Source organism: Typha latifolia, chromosome 5 (assembly GCF_019914945.1).
Source record: "Typha latifolia isolate L0001 chromosome 5, TyphaL0001v2, whole genome shotgun sequence".
NCBI classification, from domain to species: Eukaryota; Viridiplantae; Streptophyta; class Magnoliopsida; order Poales; family Typhaceae; genus Typha; species Typha latifolia.
The window spans coordinates 9,707,861-9,715,975 of record NC_133090.1 but is presented as its reverse complement, the minus strand read 5'-3'; the positions used below and the strand labels follow the sequence as shown (position 1 = coordinate 9,715,975).

The 8,115-nt window shown below is 32.7% G+C and overlaps 1 long non-coding RNA gene across 5 annotated transcripts; it reads right to left on the bottom strand.

Moving 5' to 3' along the window:
- Nucleotides 1–2,268: 2,268 nt before the first annotated feature.
- LOC140788225 (uncharacterized) lies at nt 2,269–7,543 on the bottom strand. 5 transcript variants are annotated; one of them, XR_012108988.1, is made up of 5 exons: nt 6,771–7,216; nt 5,999–6,119; nt 3,903–4,309; nt 2,659–3,771; nt 2,269–2,374 (listed from the first exon to the last, which is right to left on the bottom strand). It is a non-coding gene; the product is annotated as an uncharacterized lncRNA (long non-coding RNA). The 5 variants fall into 5 exon arrangements; XR_012108986.1 differs by lacking the exon at nt 2,269–2,374 and adding an exon at nt 7,248–7,543 and having other exon boundaries at nt 2,510–3,771; nt 6,771–6,858; XR_012108987.1 differs by lacking the exon at nt 2,269–2,374 and having other exon boundaries at nt 2,510–2,790; nt 2,871–3,771.
- Nucleotides 7,544–8,115: the final 572 nt, after the last annotated feature.

Sequence of the window (8,115 nt, the reverse complement as noted above, 5' to 3'; positions counted from 1 at the left end):
TCCAACTAGTTTGATATTATTTGGATATGTGTAGAATATTCTACGAATATTTTTCCGAAATTGCACAGAGTTAGATTTAGCTAATTAAATAAAATTCTAACTTACTAAGACTCTAACTCCAAATAACCAGATAAGATAATTAGACTCAATCTATTGAACCTAATCTCCCTTTGATATGATCCGATTTGTATCATAACATCACATAATTACCAAAGTATAACTATCACTATGGAACACCATTTATAATTGGTCTTGCCCTCTTCATCCCCTGGTACAAATTGAAGGATAAGAAAGAAGGCATTTATTATTCTCTATTAGACAAACTCCACGGTTTCCTTGGCTAATTTCCATTTGTCAAATAGTGGAGAACAGCAACGGCCAATCAGCGTATGTTTCGGTAGAGAAAATAGTACTTGTGATGATTAATTAAGTCTTTTCCTATCTCTGCTAATCGATTGACTAATAATTACAATAGGGTGTGCACGAGAGAAATGTAAGTGCTTAAAGTTAAAGCATAAGAGGGTAAGCTAAAGTTGATTACATTATGTGATAAGAGGGATAAATTATAATTTGCTTTTAAAAATAAAACCATCCTACGACGCCTAAACTTGATTGCATTATGTGATATTTTCTTGACAAAAAGGCTAAATTTGGAAATTAATAGAACATGCATTTGAGAGATCTTAGAAAGTTGAGGTCAAGATGCAACGAAGAATAGCTAAAATAGTTTTATCATGAGATAAAATTAAATATGCCAAGCTTTGATCATCTCGAAATTAAATTTAGACTCAGATTACTTAGAGAAAGGATCAATCAAACTCCACTCAAGGCATAACTGCTATGCTATATATACAAACGAGCTCAGCTGTCTTTTTGAACTCTTTCTTTTTCGTTATTTTTACATAATTATTATTGAAAACTTCTAAAATATAATAATTATCGTTACATTCTTTAAAATATCATAATTACCATCAAAACTATCGTGCTATTTTGTTAGTTGAATCTAATTAATCATGATTAAAACACAACTTAGATTTAAAAAATACTATTTTGTTCTTGTATTAATTATTTTAAATGGTTTAAAAGCTATCAAATATTATACCCACTATCATAGTAGAATAAAATGTATCTTCTTTTATGCTAGATAAAAATTATTGATAAATATATTACATTCTAAACTTAAAAAAAATAATAAGAGAGGGTAATTTAATAATAATGCCATTATGTTAAAAAGCTAATAATGGCAATTCCAAAGAGTCAAAAACTTTCAGTGGGAACTTTGATAGTGATAATTATGTAAAATACCCCTTTTTATTATTATAATATTCTGTCTAATTTTCTCTATTTTGTACGGCTATCTAATTTAGATATGGCCTTCTATATGGCTAGTAAATCTAGTTTCCATTCCATTTATAGAAATATAGATTCTAGTTCCTGGATGAATCTAGTCATCTAATTTAGATATGGTGGGATAAGTACTTTCCATATGTCAGCTGACATCCGGAGCTTGAATAGACCTACTGAAATATATTGCTTAGATTCCCTCGGACAGACATAAGGGCACAACTCAATCCTACGTAGAATAAATTTTTGGAGCTTTCCATTTCCGGCGCTGTGTCTCCTGTATATATAACTGTGACCATGGTTGAAGGGGATGAAGTAATTGAAGGGAGTAGCTCTCTTTAGGATAATAAGAAGAATTCCTCAGGGTACAATATGTCATTATTTATTCTTCTCTTATTTCTTTCATGGATTTTTTTATTAGTGCTAAATTTTGTTTTTTCAAAGTCCACTTTGTTATTTGTTTGTCATTATCGATTCATTTTCTGCAATTATTTTTCTAGAAATTATGATATTCGTTGACTTCTTGTATCATTTATCGATCATATATCTGAATTTTACCTTTTTAACATCGGTTTGTCGTTAATAATAATTACTCGAAGGTTTATTTGATACTAATGCAGATTGATTGTTAAATTGTTTTTTCTCTACTATTTCTATCTTTGATTTTATAAGTGTATGGCTGATGTGGTTAACAAAAAATTTCTACATTAGAAGATTTGCATCATCTGATCCATAGTTTCATGTTAGAAGATACCAAGAAATTTCTTATTTTCTTTTCTCAAATTGAGAAGAGCGTTTTGAATTCTGCTCATATACTGATGCAATAAATTATTGAAACTTGAAAGTTTAGTCTTTCAATCATATATGGTCATTATTAACTAGAAGTGTTTCAATTATTTATTCTTAACTATTTAAGGCAACTTTGCTATGTCTTGCTACCTAGTTAATGCATTTATCAGATTATGCGCATTAGAACAATACACATCAGCATCTCTTTTGCAGTTTTCCACAGATGATATTACAACTTGTCCTGCGGAAATCAAAGAATTTTCATCAGTGAAGATAGTCCAAAGTTAGCTGTCATGCAAAGAACAATCATAGTAGCTAATTTCCTTCCCCTATACTCTGTAAAGGATCAAGAAAGTGGAGAGTTTTGCTTCAGATGGGACGAAAGCTCATTGCTATTACAAATGAAAGATGGGTTTCCAGGAGAAACTGAAGTCATTTATGTAGGCAATTTGAATGTTACAATCGATGACGAAAAGGAGCAAGAAACTGTCTATCAGAAGCTCTACAAAGAATTCAGATGCGTACCTACTTTCCTGCACCATAATCTCTTCGACAAGTTCTATTTCACATTCTGCAAGCAAAAATTATGGCCTCTTCTCCATTGTAGTCTGAATTCTTGTGAACACTATGACAGGGAGCCTTTCAATGCTTATGTTTCTGCAAATATGCAATTCTGTGAAAAGGTTGTAAGTTTGATAGATTCAGATTCTGACTGTGTCTTGGTTCAAGATTATCACCTTATGCTTCTACCTAGTTTCTTAAGGAAGCAGGTGCGCCGAATCAAGCTTGGATTTTTCCTTCATAGCCCTTTCCCTCCATTAGAAATCTTTCTGACTCTACCTGCAAATGAGGGAATACTTCGTGGATTACTTCACTCCGATCTCATTGGCTTTCAAACGTTCGATTATATGAGAAACCTCCTCTCTTGCTGCAGCGGGATACTGGGACTGCATCATGAAGTAAAACATGGACATATTGCAGTTGAGCACTACGGTCGCAAAGTGACAATTAGGTCTCTTCCTGTCGGTGTTCATCTTGGTTGGCTTGAATCAATACTGAATCTTCCCGCTACAATCACAAAGGTTCAAGAAATTGAGAAAGAATATAAGGGAATGACATTGTTTGTTGGTGTGGATGACATGGATATGTTCAGAGGCATCATCCTGAAATTGCTTGCAATGGAACAAATATTGCAGATGTATAGGTATTATAGAGGGAAAATTGTTATTGTTCAAATTATCAATCCTCCAAGGAGAAAAGAACAAGATGTGATGGAAACAAGTGAAGTGGCTTTCATCGCCAAAAGAATTAATGAAGAATTTGGTGGCCCAGGATATACGCCCGTCGTCCTTATCGATCATTTTATTCCTTGCTCTGAGAAACTTGCTTTCTATGTGGCTGCCGATTGCTGCTTAGTAACTGCTATAAGAGATGGTATGAACTTGATACCATATGAGTACATTGTTTGCAGGCAAGGATCTGAACTCATGGATAGAGAAAGGTGTACATCTTCTCACTCTAGCATGTTGATTCTATCAGAGTTCATCGGTTGTTCTCAAACTCTTAGCAGAGCTCTTTGCATTAATCCTTATAGTACTCAGTCTGTTGTTGATGCCTTGTGTGAAGCAATGAACTTATCTGAAGACAAAAGAAAACTCCATCACAACATACATTACAACTATATAGCTACACATGATCTAGCATATTGGACTATCAGATTTGTAAATGATCTTGAAAAAGCATGTGAAGGTCGTAGAGATGGAGTGTACTGCAATCATGGAATTGGCTTAGGCTTCAAGGTTGTTGCCTATCCTCCTGATCTCACTGAATTATCCTTCAAACATATTTCTTTGCCATATAAGGCAGCAAAAAACAGGGTAATATTCTTGGATTATGATGTAATGATCATGTCTGAATCATGTGTTGATGAATCTCCAAGCGCAAAAACTATAGCAATCCTTGATAGCTTATGCAGGGACAGTCGAAACACAGTATGTATTCTCAGCAAAAAGGGGAGGAATCTACTAGATGCATGGTTTTCCTCTTGTGTATCTCTCAGTGCCGCTGCCAAACATGGTTATTTCATCAGGTACGACTGTTTATACTGAGAACTCTATCATCCTTCATTGTTAGATATTTTGCTGCTCATTCTTTTCCTGAAGGTGGAGTAAAGCTTCTGCAAGAGAATCTACTTCATTAGTTAGTCAGGATTATGAATGGAGAAATTTTGCAGAGCTTGTAATGGAATTCTACAATCAGACAACAAATGGTTCCTATATAGAATCAAATGAGAGATCATTGGCATGGCATTATAAACATGCAGATCCCGAGTTTGGTTCCTCCCAGGCTAAGGCTCTATTAGATCATCTTGGCTACCTACTGAAGGATGATCCTGTCATTGTTGACAGTGCTCAGGATATTGTGGAAGTTAAACCTCAGGTTACTACTTTTAAATCTGTGAACTCTTTGTGTTTGATTGCTAATTATATATTAAGACATTACTAGGTCTCACATCCAGCTTTTGCTGGACACAAACTTAAATTTGTTTATTCATCTTAAATCTAGGCTCATAATTGTATCCTGATAGACTATCTAGATATTAATATAGTGAAAAATATCATCTAAATATGTATGCATAGATTCATATTACTTGAAATTATTTATGAACATAGTGAAATAATAATAGAATAGAGGATGCCTGTGTTTTCCTTATGTATACTCTAAGGTACAAATTTGAGCAATATTTCATCTATTTTGGCTTTGCATATCAAATCTATATCCACTACATGAACTTGTGCTTTTGTAGAATAGCTTTCAGTATAATTCCATATATTATATCGCCTTTTCTCCTTTCTAGTGTTAAAACTTAAAACTGCACTAATACTTGGTAAAATTACAGGGAATAACCAAAGGGTTGGCAGCCGAGAAGCTCATCAAGAAACTTATTCAAAGTGGGAAACCACCAGAGTTCATACTGTGCATTGCTGGTGATCAATCAGATGAACTGTTTGAGAGAATTAACAAGGCGACTGAAGGAAATGCTTTTCCTAAATCTCCCCAAATCTTCACTTGCACAAGCTACAGAAAACCAACTAATGCAAAATATTATGTCACTAATGTTGACAAAGTATTGGAGATTCTTCGAGTTATGGCTGATCATTCAAGAGAAAATAATCGAGCTAACTAATTAGTTCCTCACAAAAAAATATGGTTATAAACCTCAATTTTCTTTTTTTTCGATTCGTTTTTGTTTCCATCTACTTGATTCTTCGATCCTAAAATAGATTTTTGAGATTCTACTTTTGAATATTGGCTAAGGTTTTGCAAAATTGATAGCCTCATCAGTATTTTGAAAGGCAATTTTGGCGGCTACCTTAGTATTGGTGGCCTATGGACCACCCCGCACAGGCCAAATGCGGCCTAGCAAGGCGATTAGATTGTATATACAGTTTTTGAGAATGGATATGCAACACATGTGATTTTCAACAGCCATTTGACAGTTTTTAAGAGGCCATTTACCGGTCTAGATAGACCGAAGTAGCAAGCGTGGGTTATGGTTTTCTATATTATATTAAAACATGATGCTACCAAATGTTATACATGTGTACATAATATAGTATGGTTTTCTATACATATTATTTAGTATGGTTATACATATACTAGTTTTATTACTAACCAAATATTACACATAGTATATAATATATCATATATAATATTTTAGTATATTAAAAAACTAAGTTCTATTATATCGCCTAGTGCATTCTGCAACAATGAACCTCATCACTTCAAAATAACAGACATATTGGTGCGCAATTTAAGCAGATATTATTTGAGTAGTAATTTTGGGTGATAAAAGCAAATATACCATTGCCTTTTGTTGCTATTCAGATGTCAAAAATCCAACCTCCTGTGCTTGAGAATCCCATCTAGAGCAGGGTGTGGGTGCTGCTCAAAAGAATGATCTGCCACTTTGTCTAGGGATTTATCTGAAGATAAATTAAGAATATTCTTGTTTCAAATCAAAATTCTATGGTCGACTACATTGATATATGACGTAAAACTTGGTAGTTTAATATAAAGTCCAAAGTGCTTTTAACTAGCATACTAGAAAATTATATCTTGAAAGAAATTTCCAGCAATATGTGATAATTTCAGATACCAAGTAATACAAAATATTTAGGAAGAATATTAAGCAAACAATTACAAAAGAAACTTTCCTAATCTATAGTGAATCTATTGTGAATTTATTGTAAAGAGAGAGAAATAGAACAAAACAATATCCAGCTGAATTTAGAACTTTCCTAATCTATTGTAAATCTAAACAGGATTAAAACTCTTTAAAAGCAGCCAACAGAACATCAAAAATAATATAAAAAATATATATAAACATTAAACAAAACCGCATAAAAGTTCACTTTTTGATCATTTAAGATCGCATTTACAATCCCCAATTCATTGATCCGATCCTTTTGGTATTCTGAATCACATTTTAGCAATCACCTATCAAAACAATTATTTCTTCCACACCATTGTATAAAATTGCATGTTTTTTTCCTATCATTTCTGTTATGAACTGCAGTTTCCAACATAATTTTTTTTTAACTTTTCTCTGTTTTTTTTTTCCTCAAACCAATTACCTTTTCCTTTCTCCAAGAGATCTGATAGAATACTTCTCTAGGTATCACATAAGCTGAGATCTGATAGAAGTAAAGAATCACTTGAATGCTGAACAAATGAAGCAGTAATTTTTGGTTAAAACTGAAAAAGGAGAAATAGTTAGCACTCAGTTCAAGTTCTTAACAAATTATGTTCATGATAGTAATAGCTCACCTTAATTTCAAGGGTATAAAATAAGCAAGGGTGCAAAAAACTTGCACATCAATATAGGAAACACCTTCAAATTTGACACTAACCTCACAAGTAATAACACATAGAAACCTAACTGAAAGGTATTGAAAAATTCAATCAAGTATACAATAAGAGATAGGTCAGATGCAGTTTAGACAAGAACTCTTAACAAGAAACATGATATCCCTTTTTCAAGGACAGTCATACATGATCTAAGGAAAACATGAACATCTAATGAAATTGAATCCAGTGGCATAAAATCTAACCATTTTCTTCAAACTCTTGATTTCCTTAGATACCAACCAACAACTACATCCCCAGGTAGTAACGTTCGCTTCTTTTCGACAGTCACATTTCTACCCATTTAACCCACAGATCACAAAAGCGAAACACAGCAGTAGCACAAATAGCAATCACTAGATGAAAAGATCAGTAATTTGGACATCGATTAAAATCTTGAAGAAATCTCTAAAACGACAGGAAACGGCATTTGGGTTTTGGAGCAAAGGGATGTGAGAGCCGGATGCAAGGCTTAGCGATGGATTCTCGCTTTGTAACCTCTCAAAATCTTCCTTTTTCCGTTTCTTAATAGTAAATACTTAATAAATAAAGTAAATACTTAAAATTAAGTATATATATTAAAAATATTTATAATCTAATCTTTATAATATTCTTCTTGTTTAACACTAAATAAATAAAATTCAACTTAAAATGTATAAATTATGATTTAAAGGAAAATTCTTTTCATGTATGATATTGTGCATATGTTCTTAATTTGATGGTACAAAATAGATCAAAGAAAATTAAGAGAGTCTCAATAATATTAGAGAGACATTAAAATACTTACAAGAAGTCTCCTAATTGTTTATCTAAAGTATAAGATGGATCGAAGGATATAAGAATATAGCATGTTATTTTAAGCAATTCCTCATAATTCAATTATCCAATTTCAGAGTATTGATCAAGGTACATACCAGTTGCAAATTTGACATGGGCTTTGAGAGAATGTGATTAACATTACAGAGATGAATAAATACACATGTGAATAAAGCAGCATTAAAATATAAAAATTTCAGCTGATTGCAACATTGTTTTAGGTAATAAACAAGGTAGTGCAGACTAATCATCTTAACC